Raw genomic sequence first — 20,171 nt, forward strand, 5'->3', positions numbered from 1 at the left:
AGTATACGCCAGAAATGCAGAGGAAAGTAATACAGGTAATGGTAGAATACCTGCAGGATGAATGTATAAAAAGAAAGATTTGTTGTCCCGCAGAATTATTGAATATATACACGAGAGATTTTTTTTTCGTTTGACACTTCTTCAGCTGCTTTAGCACTCATTTTAGCTCTGTTGCACAGTAAGCGTTTGGAGTTGCCTACTTCTCAGTTGCCTATGAGAGAGGTTCCTCCGACATTTGTCCCAAAAGTTGAGATTCCCACTAATGCTGCAGCAAGTACACCTGCACAGGATATTCTCGCACATTATGTGTCCCGTTCTCGAGACAGGAAGTGAACACCATTAAACAATCGATTCCCAATATTAGGTAGAATCCGACAGGGTTCTACAAAGAGATAGAGTCTGTCTTGCAATCATCAGTATTTATCTTGAGCGATATTGATTTGTTATTTCCCGTGCTCCTACCTGTTGATTTGTGGAAACAGATTAGAGCTGTAGACGATTATACCAGGGTAAGGGAATACATGGGATAATATGGTCAGACTAGCTAGAGACAGGCCAGCTGGTGAGAGACCACCACAGGTAATACTGACTTTGCCTGATAGAATAGTCATGAGGTTAAAAGCAATAATTCCTGAAAGAAGGATCATTTGGGACAAACATACTGCCTGTGTCCAAGGGAAATCTGAGGGTGCTACCGAGTTCTGTAATCGGTTCGAACAAGTATTCTCAGATTACAGTGGACAAGATTTGAGCACAGAGTCTGGAAAATGACTATTTGTGGACAAATTTATGCGTGGATTGCTGCCTGACATCCAGTCTCAAATTATGTCTTTGGAGAGCGCTTGGCAACCTAAGACTCAGTCAGAAATATTGCATATGGCTCAATACTACGAGAATCGTGTCAATAACAGTTTTAGAATAAAGATCTGTGATTCTTTATAAGCCCGTGTTTGGTGTATTTCATTTTGGGGTACTCAGCCTCGATATTTCCTCTTGCTTTTACAGTGTGGTTCGATGAGGCAGTGGACATCGACATTTGGTGTGTTGGCTGATACTGCTATATGGGTGGGTGCTGTGTTGTTCTCTGTCTGTACACCAGGTGGTGTATGTCTGCTCAAATGTGTTATTGCTACATGTTTCAAATCTGTTGCGGTGCATCATGGTACATGTAGTTTTCTTGTTCATGTCTGTTCAGATTGGCTGCTGCCATACATGGTCTGGATAGATATCTAGGTTGCAGGCATGCCTGTCAAGGGATTGCACTCAAGCATGCAATGACTGTGTAACATCTTCAATCACACCTGTCCACTGTAATGTTTTATGCACACACAGCACACACTACATACTTGTCCCCTTATAGTCAGTGAATGCATGTGTAGTACTATGGACTTTATTCCTGAGAATCTTAATCATGGCAACCATTCCCCTTTCCACCCCATATCCTGCACATGTTCCATTTAATTGTTTCTTTCTCGTTTAAGGAGCGCAGGTAAGTGGTATTAGAGATGGAATTAAGTATTCTATGTGCACAGCCACGGGTGATGTGTGTTACACATGGCCTCCAATTTAAAAGTGCTCATGGCCTAATAGTTGTACTCACCCAGCAGCCAGGTACACTATGCTGTTTCATGCCCCCCCCATTTCAAAAGTGCTCATGGCCTAGTAGTTGTACTCACCCAGCAGCCAGGTACATTACGCTGTTTCATGACCCCCCCCCCAATTCAAAAGTGCTCATGGCCTAATAGTTGTACTCACCCAGCAGCCTGGTACGCTATCCACTGTGACGTGTCATGTACCGAGGCAGCGTGGAGTTGCGCAGCACCATGGAGTCATGGGTGGAACTGGTAAATCTAGCACAGCAATGGGTGATGATGAGGTGGGCATCACACACCATGTGCATGTTCAGCGAATGATATTGTTTTCTGTTGTGGTACACAGCCTCCACAGCATACCTGGCAACCAGCTCCACATGTGTGCAGTCCAAGGTACCAATGATGTTCGACATGCCTGCAAGGGAATGGAAGGCTGTTTTGGTGAGGTTCACCTGGTCTTGTGTGAACTGTATGTGCCCTGCATCAACATGTGCATGTTGTGTGTGTGCTGCGTGTCTGTACAAATCATATCAAATAACTAAATGCTTGAAAACACCTTAATAAATAAATAATGCATGAGACTGGGCTGATTGCACATTTTCAATTACATGAAAAACAGGCGTCTGTCCAAAAGTTTAGTCAAATCACAAGACTGGTCTATTGAATATGTATTTATGCCGAACTGAGGAATCCCAAAGCACTTGCTCGGTAAAAGCCCTGCAACAAGCTCTTGAAACTTCCCTTATCTTTGTGGAAAACATGATAAGCACTTGAACTCAGCTGTAGTTAGGCAGGGAGACTACCGTCATCATTCTTATGATCCCTTCTTTCACCTCTTTTTCCTTACCTATTTTAATTCTAAAATAAATTACAAAAAAAACAAGAGCTGCAAGCAATAGACATTACATGTACAAAATCAAAGATTAGTCTAGGGCATGCTAATGGGGCCCATGTTGCATTTAGAGAATACCAACACACATCTAGAGAATGTGCTGGTGTAGTGTATAATATCATTGAACAATCATTGGTTTCAGGAGGATAGCTCAGGGGCAACGTGCTCACCTTGGAAGCAAGACAACACGGAGCAACACAGGTTTGATCCCGGGTCTGGGCTTAGAAACCTCTGGGTATTTAGCATGTTATAAATAACATATCATACCTATCATATCAATAACTCACTCTCTCTTTTGCTCAGACACTCACTTTTCTAACTTCATTCACTCAACTACTATCTGACTCATGACTAACTGAAATAGAGGGCTAGACAGGAACGACCCAATGCTGCCTCCGTAGAACTGCAGCCTGCGGATTCCTCTACATGATGTTTTGATTTTATTGAGTGTACATTATTTCCAGCAAAACTAGTTTCAGATGCAGACATGTATATCTTCTCATGTTCAATACAGCCAAACCAAACTCAGCAGAACAATTGTTGTATAATGGTGCAATGCCATTGAAAGATACTCTGTGAATCTGGCCCATAGTGTCATGTCCCTCAGAAATCTGTTAACTAGTATGGGATTAGATATTGATTGTGCACTAGAACAAGAATGCACTTTAATATAAACGTGTGACTACGTATAATACAGTGGGCCTTATTACGAGGTTGGCGGTCCGGTAACAACGGTACTGGTATGCTTACCGGTACTGTTATCGGAACGCCAAGGTTGGCATGACCCGGTAATGCACATTCGCGGGTGCCGGATTTTCATGCTGGTATGGAGGCAGCCTTCCTGGTAAAACCGGCAAGGCTCCCTCCAACCTCGTAATGAGGCCCAGAGTCTAAAAGAGATTCGAAATAGGTTAAATAAGCAGTAGCTTATACTTCATACGGATAATGACTTGAAATCAATTTTAAATTGAAATGTTCCAAAATGTTTTCCGACTGAAAGAAATCCAAGATGGTGGAAAGCATTTTAGAGACTTCCCCTGGCTTGGAATGGGAGCGTCAATATACAATCGTTTCAAATGTTTACCTCAACCAATGGAAGAACAGGGAGAGCTTTGTAACAGATGTTAAGAAACACAGAAAGTGTCTTTTGGGCTGCAGCTGAGGAGAGGAGTTCACTGACGAAACTTGAGATCACAAGAGCAGGGGAAAATGGAACCACAAAAATGGGTGTGCTCCAGTGTGGTGAGAGCAGTCTCCTGAACCCAGAAGAGGGGTTTGCTCCAGTGAGAAGTATATGCGCCCTCTCCAGACCCTAGAAAAGGGTTCTGTTCCATTGATGGTAGAGGAGTACCCTGAACCCCAGAAGAGGCGCGTGTTCCACGGGGGGGGCAACAATCTCCCTGTTACCCAAAAGTGGGGTCTGCCACAGTGGGGGAGAGAGCCCCTGAAGAGTGTTGTGCTTCAGTGAGGAGGAGAAGGGCCCACCAAACCCCAAAAGTTGGGTTTTGCTCCCGTGAGGAGGAGAGGAGTGCCCTCAACCCCAGATGAGGGGTGTGCACCATTTTGGGGGGATGAGCCCCAAACCCTAAAGGTTGGGCCTGCTCCAGTAATGTAGAGAGGAGCCTGGTGAACCCAGAATAGGGCTGTGATCCAGTTTGGGGTCAAAGACTTCTCCTGAACCCCAAAAGGTTGGTCTGATCAATTGAGGGTGAGAAGAGCCCCTTGAATCACGGAAGAGGTGTGTGCTCTTCTGATGGGGAGAAGAGTTGCGCTGAAACTCTGAATTGGAGTCTGCTACAGTGAGATGGAGAAGAGCCCTCCTGAACCCGAAGAGAGAGGAATGCTCCTTTGACGTAGAGTTCAGCTCCTGGAGTCCCAGAAGAGGTGTGGTCTCCAGTGGGAAGAGGAGACCCCAGACATAATAGAAGGGAGCGATCAGAAGTAGAGAGAGAGAGAGAGAGAGAGAGATGTTGGCCCCAGAAGAGGGTGTGTATAGCAGAAGAGGAAAGCCATGTGAGCCCAGATGATCAGTGTGCTACAGTGAAGAGTAAGTGATTTAGCACAGCACTATTCCCCTGCCAGAGTGAACAGGGAACTATATCCCTAGGAATGGATTAGTGATAAGGGTGCCTTTTCCTTGTGAGACTGAGCAGGGCACTACATCTCTAGTTGTGGACGAATGTGTGGGTCACCATATCCCTGAATAAAAGACAGAGAGAAGTAGAGAAACAGTGAAGGGGTGAAGTTTGTGGATACTTGGCGAAGGGAGGAAGCCATAAATCATAAGAGAGACAGGGAGGTCTTGTGGTCCCCAGAAGAAGTGATAAAGTCTGAATGGTAATGTGAACTTCCTGTCTGTAACTTTCTGAATGCCTTTTTGTTTGCTGTCATTCATAAACAATCCTGAGTTTCATGACTATGACTCCAAGGAATCTATAAGTTAACAGCAGTTGTGTGTTCTCTTGGCCATGTGACAAGAACTAGCATGTGAAATAGAATTGAAGATCAGAAGATGGTTACATTTTTCATCTGTGCCATCAGGACTCCTTGACCATCATTTGCTGCAGGATGGTCAAATCCACATCCCAAACTTCCAGAAGAAAACAGCGACAGGCCCCCTGCTCAGTTTTTCTGAGAAAGATTTAAAATTATATGTTATAAATGTACTGTGGGAGATTAATAAAAGCCTAATTATAATTAAGGCTTCTACTTTTATGGTATTTATTTTTCTTCAATTTCCATCTGTATTTACCCATATTTACTTTTGGCCATTTTTTCTGTATTTATCCACATTTATGTGCTGTCATATAAAACGATTATTTGCAAACCAGTATGTTTCTGCATTTATTCTAATTTAAAAAAATGCATTTATTAAAGCACACATGCAGCCAGAGAGAAATACATGCTAGCTCAATTTTTTCCATTCAACGAACGGTTGCTCCTTTGACTGCTGCTGCCTTCAGATACATGCTGTTTACAATTTGAAGAACTTTAATGCTTTTACACTCTCCATGATGCCAATCTGCAATGTGATTGGCTTGTGGTGTATGATTGACATCACAGAGAACCAGACAGAAATACCTGTTTGTTTTTTTCTTCATTTTTATAAATGCTTACAGACAGATAGAAGATTGATTTCTGCCTGTATTTATGTGTAAACATCAGTAAAAACGGAAAGCTCGAAGCCTTAATTATAAAGCTAGTGCATGTTAGCTGTCATTCAGTACCATTAGAGAGGGTAAGATAAAATACCCTATTACCAAAGCCTGTTTGCCGTATTCTGATATGAAGCACTATATTCAATGGCGATGTTATTATTATTATTATTATTATTATTATTATTATTATTATTATTATTATTATTATTACTGTTGTTGTTTTCACCATCATAGCCTTACAGGCTAGTCTTCCTTGTGGGATTCAATAGTGCACTGGAGATGCTTGCACATATTTTTATCAATCAAACCACATTTCTTAATCATTAAGGCCTTTGATACGTTTCAGGTTCATTCATGAATTATATAACAGGTGTACATCTCAGCAATCCATTATAAAGAAAAAATGTCATTCAGTATTTAGAAAGCATGATCAGCTGATCATATCCTGTATACAATCTAATTCATTAAAATAACGTCATGAAAATAAAAAGTAATACAATTGATATAGTTTATGGCCCTACACCAGGCCAATTATAAATATTTTGTATATATTTTTTCAATTTCCCTCCATAGTCGGGTCAATGATAGATGATAGTTTGATCTTGCCCAGCCATAAACCTTTACCAGATATGCATAGATTCTAGTCTGGCAGTATCAGCGCCTCCATAGCCAATGAAATGTGTGTTCCATTTATTGTTCAGTCATTTGGTGTCTGCTGCTTTCTAACACAGCCATGCTACAGAGGCAACACGTTTTACTATTTCCTACAAACCATTGCTTCGACCCAGACATCTCCCTGAGTAAGCCATATTAAATTGCATATGTAGATAGACTCTTCATATATGTGGATTCTATGTCAAGACCAGAGGTGAGCATTATGTTTCTCTTTTTTTTTTTTTACTTAAACAAAAAAAAAACACTCAAGGGACTACAAATCTCCATAAGTCCTTTGTTATTATATGATATGATATGGCATTTATTAACACGCCTATACACAAGTTTTCTGTAGTCCTGTGTCAACAAAAGTCCACCAATTGTGGCACAGGTCATCCTTTGAACCACATCCTGCCTGGGTCCCTTCCTCTTTCTTTTTGCTGCTCACTCAGCAGATAAATTGGGGGATTGTGTGCTCTATGATTTTACTATATATCTTGTGTTACGTCTTTAAGTTAACAGTGGGCATGCGCGAGCCTCGTTCTGGGCGCACATGCGCATTTGGAATAAAGACGGTCCGTGCGGCAGTTGCCGCCGGGACCCTGGAACGTACGGACATGTGGCTCATTGTGCCAGTGTGTGCATGCGTGCTTGTATCTGTACAGGGCGGCCCGAGGCACGGGTGCGCCCATCACATTGGCGACGAGGCGGGACACGGAGAGAGAAGCGCTCGGCACGTATAAACGTGTCATGTATGGGCATTTTTCTTCGTGTGTGTTACAAACTCAACACGAGTGATGGTGGCCATTTTGTTTTCAGTATGAGAGGCAGTAGCAGCCCGTGTGGGTGCTCATGCGCCGCCCACATACTGAGGAGAACAATACCTCTATTTTTGGACACTCTGCAGCCCTCCAGCTGGGAGGATTGCATTTTCAGACCTGAATATACAGGTTTTAGGTGATCAGCTGCCAGAGGACATCACCACAGTGCCACAGTCCAAGGGTCCAAGTACATCAGAGCCAGTTTCAGCCAGGTTTGCGGCCTCTACTACCGACTGAGGTGCCCATGCGACCTGTGCAGATGGCGGACAGCGATGGAGAAGCCCCTCTAGTAGCGAGAGTGGTGAGGAGGCAGCATGGATCCTTACAACCCATGCAAGAATTCGACACATCAGGCCCACCTTTGAAATTGGGCCCAAGATGGCTCCTATGGATCAAAAAACTGGATATGTTCTTCGCTGCGACCGGAGAAACCTATGATGATGCGAAGGTGGCGACACTGCTATACTCAACAGGTACAGAAGTACTGCGTATTTACGAATCTCTCAACTTACCAGCAGCGACCTATACAGCCGTCAAGACAGCACTTCACGATCACTTTATTCCTTTGTCGAACGTTGACTTTGACATGTTTGTCATGTGCGGAGAGAAGCAGCATGACAACTCAGCCGAAACCACGCTGGACGAAAAACCGTCAGGAAGCGACAACCCTGCAGGGTGCCTCTGCCATATGCCAGTATTGTGGATATGACCTGCCACACTCAGAAGATTGTCCAGCAAAATCCAGAGTCTGCGGGAGATGCAACACGCCGGGACACTATGCCAGAATGTGTCGGGCCGCTGCCCCGGTTAACACACAGAGAGGGCCAGCCAGAACAGGTGGTGATTTCAGGAGACAACGCAGTGTTGCAGCTCTGGAACAGGACACCCAAAGGCTCAACATTTCCAAGGAGGAAGAGGAAGATGAAGAAGTCTTTTTCATTTCGAATTTGGCTACGGGGTCAAAGAAACACAGACAACCGACGTGCGTTGTAGACATTCAAGGGACCCCCACACAAGTGCTAATATACACAGGGGCGTCGGTGTGCGTGCTAGCCACAGAACACTATGAGGCCATCCCGGGCCTGCTTTCTCTGGACAAGTCGAGAGCCAGAATCTTCACGTTTGGAGGTGACACCCCGTTGCCCATCAGAGGGGTGTTTGTGGCCCCTGTGGCCCGTGGAGCCAAAGTCATTAAAGCCATGTTTTTCGTCACCGATGTCATCCCACATTCCCTGTTAAGCTGTGCCGCCTCGGAGGCTTTGGACCTTGTACACTTTGCACTGGAGGTCTACCAAGGAGACATTGACTCACTTCTGGAGAAATTCGCTAGTACCTTTCAGGGGATAGGCAAGCTGAACGCAGAACCAGTGCGACTACACATTGATGAGACCATCCGGCCTACGGCACTGAAACACCATTGCATCCCGCTCCACCTCCGATCCCAGGTTGAAGAAGAACTTAAATCACTCATGAGAATGGACATCATTGAGAGGGTCGAGGGGCCGACTCCATGGGTTTCGCCGATTGTCGTGGCGCCAAAGCCCAAACAACCTGGCCTGGTACGCATCTGCGTAGACATGCGGCTTCCGAACGCGGCCATTAAGCGTCAATGCCACATAACTCCCACGCTAGATGATATAATTGGTGAACTGCAGGGGGCCAAGATATTCTCTAAGCTGGATCTGAGAGCAGGGTACCACCAGCTCGAACTGCATACAGACTCGAGGTACATTACCACCTTCACCACGCACGAGGGTCTGTACCAGTTCACGCGCCTCAGCTTTGGTGTATCCTCTGCCGCAGAGGTTTTCCAAAATACCATCAGGGGTGCTCTCGGGTCGCAGAAGTTTTGCAGCCTCGTTCGAGAGGGCGTCCGTACCCTTAAATGTCTGCAATTCGAAAAGCTGGTGGATGAGACGTATATGAAAAAGACAAAGCTGCAACTAACCAAAAAGTCAAGTATAGCCTGCTCCGAAGTCCATTTCCTGTTGCCATCATAAATCGACCAATAAATGAAAGATTCCGTGACATGGCCAACAGTGAACCTATCCTTGAGAAGATAACAACATCGGCACCGCGGCCGGCCAAAAAACTTCTGCTAAATTGACAAGCAGTACGAAACAAGATTGTTTGCATAGCGCAACTCACGAAATGGAAGTGTTCCTCCATTTTCCAGCCAAAGAAATCATGCTTCAGTCCAACTATGATAGAACATAAAGCACCCGATAAAAATTGCGCATAAACTGGGGATTTGTTTTGAACTTACAGTCAACCTGAACAAGCAATATATCGTCCTGAAGAGGGCCACAAATAAAACAGCAGAACACCAGGGATGGTGTTGATGTAATTTCTGTGCCAAAACATATGTAGACATCCTCTAGACATTGAAACAACTGTGTCTTTTCTTGCAGTACAAGTACTTTTTCTTATGCTGTACATTTATAGTTTGTTCCCCCGAAATTGCAATACAAAAAAAATATATATTGAGAAAAAATGCTTTAAGGTGATCTGTCATAAGTGTCACTCTACTAACCTTAGACACCACTGGTAGAACACACGATTTTGCTAGACATTTTATAATTGGTGTTTCTTTAAACTGTGAATTTTTTCCAAATGTATGTGGTGTCTTGCGGAAAGCACCCATCATATTTTTCTGTGTGTTGAAAATTAATTGAGTAAAGTGTTTTTTTACTTTGTTTATGCTCTGGTAAAAATATTTTTGCTCCAAGTGAATGGTAGATAGATGAAATAGCGAATCTATCTATACTCCTCTCCTTGTTCAGTGACCTGGTTCGATAGTGGACTAAAAGAGGGGTAATTGAGCATTCTGTTTGTTTGTTTTGACTAGTATTAAGGCAGAGATTGTTAGAGGTGAACCATGCCTGAATAGCGGATAGACAGTCAGGGATGAATGAGGAGGAGGAGGAGGCCGAGGGTAGCCTGAAAGAGAGCTGTGTGTCATCCGCATAACACTGAAAGTTAGAGGAAAAGGTAGAGATCAGGAGAGCCAAAGGGGCCAGGTAGACATTGATAATCCAGGGGGAGAGGATAGAACCCTGGGGAGCATCACATGGGGAGAGAGAGGTGGTAGAGACAAAGTACCCAAGCTAATCCTGGGGAGGTCGGACCAGTAGGAAGGAGGTAAGCCATGCCAGAGACTGATCCGTTATGCCCAGGGTCTCACAGAGTTGAGCAATCAGGATGTTGTGGTTGACCGTGACAAATGCAGAGGAAAGGTTGAGGAGAATGAGGACAGAGGGAGAGATAGAGTCAAGATTAGAGAGCAGATTTTAATGGGTGTTCAGGAGTGCAGTTTCTATGCCTCTGGCTGATCTGAAAGCATACTGATGGTCATGGATGCAACCAACAGATTCATTGTGTAGGGTTAGCTAGGAGATAACCAACTTCTCCAGGAGTTTGCCTGATAGAGATCGAGTGATAGTTTGCCGGAACGTAGGGGTCGGCAGAAGGCTTTTTTTAAGGGGGTGCACAAAGGAGTGCTTGAGAAGAGAGGGGAAAGATCCAGTGCTGAAGGAGTGATTACAGAAATTGGCAAGGCTGTAGCGAGAGAACTAATGTTGGCTTTAATGGTTCCGGTGGGTCAGGGGGTCACCTGTTTGGATGAGACTTTCATAGATGGACTTGTCCAGAAATATCCTCAGGTGTTACAGGAGAGAGGGAGAAGAAAAGGACAGGAGGGGGCAGCCAAGGAGGGCCTGAGAGAGGTAGAGGTTGAGAGAAGGGAAGAGGAGGAGAGTGCGGACAGGATGTCCTGGGTTTTAGTGGTGATATGAGAAGCCAGAGCCATTCAGAGAGCCTGGGAAGGAGTAGAAGAGGTAGATGCTGCATTAGGATTGGCCAGCTCCTTGCAGATTTTTAACAGTTTGGCCATGTTGTTGGATGCCTGCAGAGATGCAGGCTTGAATATGGACCCTCTTCTTGTGAAGATGGAGAGTCTCTATTGTCTTTGGAGCAGGCAGCATGCCAGTTTATCAGGGGGTGTACTCGAAGCTCCCCACTTCCTTTCAGCTGCTCTGCACTTTCATTTCAGAGCAGCCCGATCTGAGTCATACCAAGAGTTGCACTTGGTGGCAGGCTTCAGGCAGATCCTCATGACAGAGGCAAGGACATCCAGAGTGTTAGAGATGTAAAGGAGGAGGTTGGAAAGGGTGATGTCAGGGTGGGAGTAAGCTGCAGGAGTAGATGGGGGAGAGAAAGTGGAGGCAAAGGCGCCAATAGCACTCGCTTCATAGGTCGAATGACTGTGAAGGGAGGTGGCAGTGCTGGATAGGCCTTTGGCAAGGGGACAGGAAGCTTCAAGTGAGAAGAAAGAAGCAAGTGGTCAGGCCAGGCGAGAGGAGTAGTGAGAGGATTAGAGAGGGGGATGACTGAAGAGATGAAAACATTCAAGGTGTGTCTGGAAGAGTGAGTCGGACTTGAGGGTAGAATGGAGAGGGGAAGAGAGTTGCATAGGTTCTGGAAAAGCCCAGAGGAGTCTGGGGAGTGTAAGTGTATGATCAGATCCCCAAGGAGGAGCAGTTGGGAGGTAGAGAGAGAAGAAGTGAGGTCAGCTGATTCAGAGAGGAGTAGGGTGACCTGGCCAGGTGGCCTGTAGATGGTGGCCAAGGTCCGAGAGAGGCCAGGAGAGATAGAGAGCCTGCAGGCCAGGCATTCAAACAAGGAATAGGTCTGAGTGGGGGTGATGGAAGCAGGTTTCCACTCGGGAAACATCAGTGCCACTCTGTCTCCGGGCCTATTGGGCCTGGGCTCGGAGAGGATCTTGTAGCCCACATGGAGGAGAATGTCAAAACCTGTGACAGAGCTCGCCTTGAAACATGTCTCTCTAACAGTGAGAACATCCAGGTCCAGGAGTTCAAGGAGGTGGCAGATGTCAGTGGAGTGTTTTATAGCAGAGCAAGAGTTGAGAGTAGACACGTAGACAAGGCTGCCACTTTTGAAAGACTTCCAGGGAGAGGTACAGGGAACAGGAACACCCATCGGAAATAGCAGAGGGATCATAGAGGTGGAAGGAGGAGACAACAGAGTTGCCAGAGAGGTAGTGGATGGCAAGGGAGCCAGAGAGGGTGAGGAGGGAGGTGGCAAGCGGGCCAGGGGAAAGGTAGCTGGCAAGGGAACCATAGGAGAGGTAAATGGCAAGGAAGCTGGAGAGTTGAAGGATGGAGGTGGCTGATGGGCCAGAGAGGTAGTATATGGTAAGGAAGACAGATAGATGAAGGATTGAGGTGGCTGAGGGTCCAGAGAGTTATTTGATGGCATGGGAGCTAGAGCAGTAGAAGAAGGAGGTGGCAGAGGAGCTTGAGTAGTGGTAGAAGGAGTAGCAGGAGAAAGAGGAATGTTGATGAGGCAAGGTAGGCACCTATCAAATAGTAGGAGATTGGGATAAGGGCCCTGGAACATGACTGTGCCGTTTAGAAAGACATTAATGATGTCTCTGGAGGACTACGAGGCAAGAGGACCTCCCACCGGGTGCCACCATTAATGGGAGAGGGGGAGGAAGCAGCGGGGAGTGTGACCATATGAAGTGTCCATAAGTCGGGAGGAGGAACGACAAAGAGGATGTCAGTCTGTTTGGAGGAAGCGCTGAGATAGGTGTCAGCGTTGGGAAGTCCTGGATTTGTGAACAGGGTGTCCTTCTTAAGCTTCTTCCTTCCAGTCTTAGTGACTAAGGTAGTAGATAGAAAAGCAGTTAGAGAAGATGGGTGAAATTGAGAGCACCATAGTAGGAGTAATAGAAGAAAGAGAAAGGGCAGACTAAATGAGGAGAAGAGAAGGAAACACTGTATAGAGATACACCACACAGGGTGCACAAGGAGGGGTTTGGGGAAAAGAGGTGGGGCAACAACCGGCAACTACAGAGCACAGATAGAGACAAGTAACAAGGGCAGCAACAGGCAGTGAAGGAACAGTGGTGGGCGCTGACCAGGCTCTGCTCAACCTAAGAGGAAAAGGCCCGGGGGGAAACAGTAGTGATCCATAGTAAGCAGGAAGCTAGAAAAGAGGAGAAATGTCTAATGGACACAGCAAACTATGTGTAACTGTAGTGATCACAGAGCAAGCAGGAACCTAAAGAAGAGGAGAAGGCCTAGTGGGCACAGTAAGCCATGTAAAACAGTAATGATTACAGAGTATGTGAGAACCTATAGAAGCAGAAAAATGCCTAGTGGACACAGCAAGCCATGTGCAAGCACACGCAGGAACACTTGTCTAGAGGAGATTTGCAAAGAGTGCAGGAGAAATGCAGCGAACAATGATAGAGACCAATATATTCACCTGGCAGGAAAAAAGCAGGTGAATGCAGATAAACAATGATGAAGGCCAAAAACATTCACCTAAAAGGGAATAAATGCAAAGATGCAATAAAATGCAGAGAAACAGTTGCAGAGACACAGAAAACATAGTATGGGTACCCGGGAGATGGACAACCTAATGGTTGCACGGAGACAGTGCAGGGTGAGAATCTCATTGAAATGGAAGTAAGCGTGAGGTAGGGCAGTTTAGTAGGACGTAGTAATAGCAGTGCCCTCCACCTGCACCTGTTTTACCTTGAGGTTGCTGCTGGTCGACGGCTGTGCTGCATGTTGGCAATTTGTATTCCGACCCATTCATCGCCAAACAGCTGCATCACTCAACACCGCAGCCATTTCCTGCGAGGGCTTTTCCACAGAGGATCCGATCCTCGATTCTTAAGGGATCAGAAGTGTGGAATGCAGTGGAACATGTTACTTTTAGATGGGGAGAACTAGTAGCGCCCCCACCAATGGATCTAGTCCAACGGACAGCAACATTAGAGGTAAAAATCCCCTTAAGACTTAACGAAACGCTACCTTAAGGTTATGGATGAAGTTGTAAATACTCTCTAGGTCGAGTGACTGATGCAACTAGAAGCAGAAAAATGATAGTCTCTGCTTGTTCTGTTTATATTTAGAATGGAAGCAGACTGAATGTTCAGAAGTTAAGGACCATTTCCTCTCGCTGACACAGCTACCATTGCTCACTAATAGAGAGAAGTACTACGTGTAGGTAAAACTACTTCTATGCTTTTACATAACAGATACGACAACAAACCTTTTTATAGTAACGTAGGACAAGCCGCTTACTATTTATCTACCTCCTTTCCTACCAACAAACAGAAGGAGAATTAGAAAGTAAATACCAGTGTGCGAGATAGACGCCCTGAAGTCCTTGACCACTAATTAATTCAGCAACAACAACTAAGGAATTTTGAGAACTCCATCACCGGCTCAAGGTATTTACATCCTTTATACCTCGTGCTATATATAGACGAAATTTCATTTCTTTCTCTATATATTTTTTAAATACTTTAAGTATTTGGAATTTAGGATAAACGAGCATGTGTACCCCTTAAGTCGGCCCCACCGGGGTCTAAAACACTCCGGATCTGATTAGCATTAAATTTGGTTTACAGGTGAACGATCTCTACACATAGAGGGATTTTCTACCTAAGAGAAGATTTTTCTTGCTACATTCAAAGCTCCTTCTCTAATATTCTCCACGGAACAGACCAGGTATGATGACCATTAGGCCTGTTCCAGACTAATGAATGTCTACTAGAGATTTTACTTAGCATTTATAGCTGATGTCCTCTCTCTTTGTTGTTTTTCAACAGTTACAACGGTTACTGTACGAAGAAAACTACAGCTACACTGTTTTACAAGAAACTGTAGAAGCTCTACAGTTATTTACATTTAGAGTAGATCTTGTAACTATTTTTTAATAGAACTACCAGTGACACTACTCCTGACGAAGGTCCCTTTAATGACTTACAGAGGACTGAAACATGTCGAGCATATAAAGATGGTTGATGTTTTTTCCATTTAGAACAATTCAATTAATTGATGTGTGTGTTGAAGAGAAGCTAATTTGAACCTCTCTAATTATATTGATCCCTGATCAATTAGGATCGAAGCCAAGTTGAAAAGGCAGTGTTTGTCACTATCTAGAATTTGTACTTTTATACAGTGTTTTATAAATGTTGAAGTTTTTATAACTTGTATTTTTTACGATTTAATACATTACGAATTGATTATTTCTAAAACAGTTATGTGTTTAATGTTGATAACTGTTGAATAATAGCTATCTATCTCCTGTTTACTTAAAGTTTTCACTACCCATCTTAAGGTAGAGCTTCCACCTAGGTGGTATCAATGGGATTCCCTCCTAAATTTAGTGACTTTTAGATGGGCACCAGCGTCACTCAACACTGCAGCCTTGTCCTATATTTGTGCTTGCTTCTCATGTCCTAGAGCTTGCAGAAGCCGCAGTTAACTGGCATCTGTGAGAAAGCATAACGTACCTCACTCGCAATCCCCCAGGGAAAGCCATTGCTTTTGAATCCAGGTCCTGGGGATAGACCAGTGCAGGAGGATCACCTGGATGAGGGGTGTCCGGGGAGTGGAAGTAGAACACCTGACACTGAGATGTGGTATCCCCTTTCCTCTAACACCTTCTCCCCATACTACCAGGTAGGATACTTAGAAACTCAACCATCCCAGTTTTCCCGATATGAACACTTTCTCACCAACAACTCACTATGAGAGAATAGGGACTAACACTTGAGCGGTATACCTGACATGTCCCAACACAAGGGTCAGTCAGAGTCAGGCAATTACTGATAATTACACAAGGCGGAACATTAAAGCACACTCTGAGCAAGGCAAAACACAGGAGGAAGCAGCAGTTCAAAGTAGAAGGTTGCAAGGAGGGAACTACCCTTGACCTTTTCAGAGAATTAACTTTTAAGACTCCTCAAGGAAAAGAAACATAAGACCAGGAATTAAATCTGAAGCACTGTGCAGTGTGTGTCGAAGGTACACAGGGCCCTCCCGCATTGATAGCCAAGGCATGGAGGAGCGATTGCCACCATGGTACCGCCCTTGGCTCCCACAACAAAGCAGCATCAGTAAAGTCAGCACAGCCAGTGAGTCAGGGAGACTGATAGCAGACTAGTATGAGGCATATGTGATGAACACCATGAGCATAAATGAATATCCAAGGAGTGATTGAACTTTTTGAAACCAAGATAGGTGCCATATAAAGAGTGGTCCGGCGCCACGTGGGTTCTTATTCGAAGGTCTCTGGTGTCCAAGTGAGCATGAAAAAATTGCTGAACTGTGAAATCAAAGAGGTCCTGCAATGGGTCAAGCCAAACCCTGTGCACATTCAAAAGTCTTTGATAGCTAATGCAAAATGAATTTAGTCGAAGGATGGCTGAGGGAGATTGATTGTGGAGAAGGGAATTGAGCTCGGTTCAGGGTGTCCAGGATGAATCGTGAGTCACCCGCGAAAAGATATTGTTGTGGCAAATGTGAACCTAACTGAGGGATGCCAACGAAGTGCACTGAAATTGGTCTGAGGGAGACTAGTTGTATAAAGGGGATCTGAGCGCGGAAGAGGGAGATCCGGGGTGAACCGTGAGTCGCCCGAGAGAAGATATTTTGTAAGCATTGGAGAGGAGGAGTTGAGTCCGGCTGAGAGGGATCCAGGGTGAAGAGTGATTCATCTGACTTGTGTATTTGTAGAATAACTTTTCATTTGTTTTTCATATATCATGCGCTCTGAATCAAGAGACTTTGATAACACAAGAGACTTGGGAACAGAAGCCCCTGGTGTTGGTAATGGAACTGTGCCCTCGTGCGGAAGAAGCCTGAAAGTGTGCTATGCTCGAGTGAACCACCTTTTCCCGTGCTGAAAACGTGGGGAAGGGAGGCCAACGGCCTGAACATCCTGACATCATTTTGTGAACACTTATTTATCTTTCATGAACATTATGCCACACACTTTGTAATTAGTGGTAAGGATTGGCAATACTCTACTCGGACTGCCTTCTTTATCATTTGATGGTTGTAACTTGCTCCCATCTTTAGATTTAGATTTAAATAGGCATTTATCAGACCCTTGTAAGAGTTTGATAAATACCCTTGAACTTTGGTCACTTGTGTCTGTCTTACCTTGATAGCATGCCTTCCTTATACATCTTAGCGCAATACGATGCACCTCTGTAGCCCCATTCTGACAGGGCCTCTTCAGTTCTTCATTCCCCCTGCTGGCAGGCTCATGGCTGGCTAGCTGCTTCGGGATTCAGTCCTGCTGATGGAGGGCTAACGGCTGTAAACCAGTGCCACCACCAACACCAGGCACCCTTTGATGTCGGGACAATCAGGTGATCCTCAGAAGCAGATTGCTGTGTTCAAGCACAAGGTCGGCACACTGTTATAACAACCAGTACACTGCACCTGTCACTCCTAGAAGCTTGCACTGTCAATTATAGTAGCTTTCTGAGTTCAAGCCCATTGCACATTCTTCCTAAAGTGTATTGTTTGGCGGGGTTGGAACCCTATTGTACAATAGTGCTGGATCCGGTGTTCACCTGTTTCAATTTGGTCTGTTCTAGTTTCATTCTTCAATGATTACTGACACCATTCTTGAATTTCTTTGAAAACACTTTGGCCCTCATTAGGACCTTGGCGGAGGACCATGGTGCAAATTGCAAATGGGGGGCGGTAAGTCCCCAATCCCCATTTTACCCTTCCCCATTCCCATTCTTGCCCCATAGGGTATAATGGGAGTGGGGAAGGCGTTAATTACGCCACCGTAAATTACGGTGGCGTAATTAACAACAAGTCCCGTAGCGCCATGGATTTTTCCGCCTGCAAAAAGCAGGCGTAAAAATTCATCCATGGCGCTACGGGAACTCGTAGTCTGGCGGAGAGGTACGCCATGCACTACGCCGGCGTAAAACCCTCTCCGCCAGGGTCCTAATGTGGGCCTTTGTGTTTATTTTGCCAGAGGGTCAAATGCACATTTTGTCAGGTAGTATTTGTCACGCTGTGACATGCATCTCAATGTACAGATTATCAGACAGGTTTTTAAGCTGATTGCTTGTACTTTCTGTGCCGACACGTGTTTCAACCATAGGTTTTTCTCAAGGCTGTGCAGTTTAGTGATGTTGGTGTAATAGTGCAGTGATTGTGACAGGTAAGTGCAATTCATATGATTGGATTCATTCATGTTGGGAGACCATTTTGATTCATATTTACGTTGGGTATGTGTTTAAAGTACATTGTATGAGGTATACACGGTGTCCAGTCAATTGGTCGACTGAAAACTGGTCGAATGACATTTGGTCGATGCAATTTGGTCGAAAACCAAATGGTCGAATTTTTTTTTTTATTTATATATTTATTTTTCGGGTTTTCGTTTTTTAAAAAAAGGGGGTTTTAGAGAAAAAAAGGAGGTGGGGGGACCCCCCCAAAAAAATAAAAAAAAGGGGTGAAAATAAAAAAAAAAAATAATTCGACCATTTGGTTTTCGACCAAATTGGTTCGACCATTTGTCTGGTTGACCATTTTTTTTCGACCAAATGTCTGGTAACCGGTATACACATTTCCAAAAATATTGCAGTATTATTGAATTCATGAGTGGTGAGCCATGAGTGTGGCATACACAGTGTTGCATGTGCGTGATACATAGTCAATGTGGCAGTTAGTTATTAGTTTGTGACATTAAACAGTAAACATTGAAAAACAAAACTAGAACAGACCAAATCGAAACAGGTGAACACAGGATCCCGCGCCACTGCACAATAGGGTTCCAACCCCCCAAAAAAACAGATTTCTCCAAAGCAGGGACTGCAGGAGCTCTGTCTCTTAGAACCCCACATACAGGCAGCATGGAATATGACAAGCCAAAGAATATCCACTAGTTCATGGATAAATTGAAGTGCATATGTAAGCGCAGAGATCCGCAGTTCCGTTAAGCTCCAACCAAACAACTTAACTCCTCGTAAATTGTACCCTTGGTACCCCATGGAATCTAAGAAAACTTCCACAAAGTGGAGTGAGAAGGTGTCAATGGAAGACATCCCTGCTGCACACACGAACTTGTCCCTAAGCTTTAAGAATGTCCTAGGAGACTCCCTAGTGTTGGCAGTCTCCCAAGGAGTGAAGCCTATTAAAGACTGTCTAGAGGTTTTGGAATCCATTTTAGCCACTAAGGGTACAGGAGGGGAAGGAGTGCACAGGAAGAGGATAGAGAGTAGCCTGGGAGGGGGTACATCTGCTGGTCACCCCAGGTCTGGGGTTGAACAAGTTGGGAGTAAGAAGGCTCAAAAGAGGCCATCCTCTTCTACCCGCAAGCCATAAGGAAGTGGATAACAAAGAGCCGGGTGAGGTGATCAATGCCTTCAGTAAATTAAAGAGTGCCTTTTTGCAGAAGTCAACAGTGCCACCCCTCTTACCCCATACCCCAGGGGTGATTAACACAGGGAAGGATGATGATGGGTACTCGCCTGACGATGATGATGAGGATGACGAAGAGGTATTCATGGATGGGCGCCCCCGCAAGCAAGTCTTGCAAAAGCATGACACTCCATAAAAAGTGGATGAGGAGGATAACCCGGAAGCCATCAGGCACTCAAAGTCAACAAAGTTGGTGCCTTCGTGCAAGGTGGCCTTATACATAGTGAAGCAGATTTGAAAGCCTCTGCAACGTGAGGTGGGGTTCTGCATGAGAGCGGAGTGTCCTAGGACAGACTTGAAAGGCAAAGTCACGGACACTCCAGAAGTGGATACCAAAAGTGAGCAAATCGGACACCTTCCTGAAGTAGGGGGCTGGACAAGGTTGTTTTTAAGCAAATGGCAGGAATTGTCAAGCGAATCCTTGGTGTTACATGCAGTAGTGGGCTTGCGTCTATATTTTGTGGAAATGTCCAGGCAGAGAGCAGTGCCCCACCCCATTTAGATGGCGCAGGAAGAAGTGAATCGATGGCAAGCAGAGTTGCACAGCCTAGCGTGCAGGGGAGCGATAGAGCGCAGTACATTGGAGCAGACGGCAGGCCTTTTTGCCAGAGGATGCACCCAATGCCCTCTACTTCCTCTCAGCCACCCTACACTTGTGTTTTATGGTGGCGAGGTTGGAGTCATACCAAGAGTTGCACTTGGAGGTAGGCTTCAGGTAGATTCTCATGACAGTGGCAAGGACATCTAAAGTGTTAGAGATAGAAAGATGCAGTTTA

The sequence above is a fragment of the Ambystoma mexicanum genome, chromosome 5q, assembly GCF_040938575.1.
Source record: "Ambystoma mexicanum isolate Mex_15411 chromosome 5q, UKY_AmexF1_1, whole genome shotgun sequence".
In the NCBI taxonomy this organism is placed as follows: domain Eukaryota; kingdom Metazoa; phylum Chordata; class Amphibia; order Caudata; family Ambystomatidae; genus Ambystoma; species Ambystoma mexicanum.